Source organism: Penaeus monodon, chromosome 29 (assembly GCF_015228065.2).
Source record: "Penaeus monodon isolate SGIC_2016 chromosome 29, NSTDA_Pmon_1, whole genome shotgun sequence".
Classification (NCBI taxonomy): Eukaryota; Metazoa; Arthropoda; class Malacostraca; order Decapoda; family Penaeidae; genus Penaeus; species Penaeus monodon.
The window spans coordinates 13,072,907-13,073,144 of record NC_051414.1 but is presented as its reverse complement, the minus strand read 5'-3'; the positions used below and the strand labels follow the sequence as shown (position 1 = coordinate 13,073,144).

The 238-nt window shown below is 32.8% G+C and overlaps 1 pseudogene; it reads left to right on the top strand.

Moving 5' to 3' along the window:
- LOC119591743 overlaps window positions 1–238 on the top strand; it is a 7,192-nt pseudogene that overhangs the window by 5,965 nt on the left and 989 nt on the right.

Genomic DNA, 238 nt, shown 5'->3' with positions numbered 1-238 from the left:
GTGAAAGTAGTACACATTGTAGAAACTGTCACAGTAAAATAGAGGTATAGTGGTAGCAACTGCATTAAGAATAATAGCATTTTCTGTTATTATTGTTGTCATGTTTTTGCTAGTTTTTTTTGTTCTTGGCTGTTTCACATAATCATTTCCTGGCTTTCACAATCATTGCTAGTTGAATTCATGTGGGGGGGTTAATTATGTCATTGATAACCATTATCAATGAAAAGGAAAAGAGACA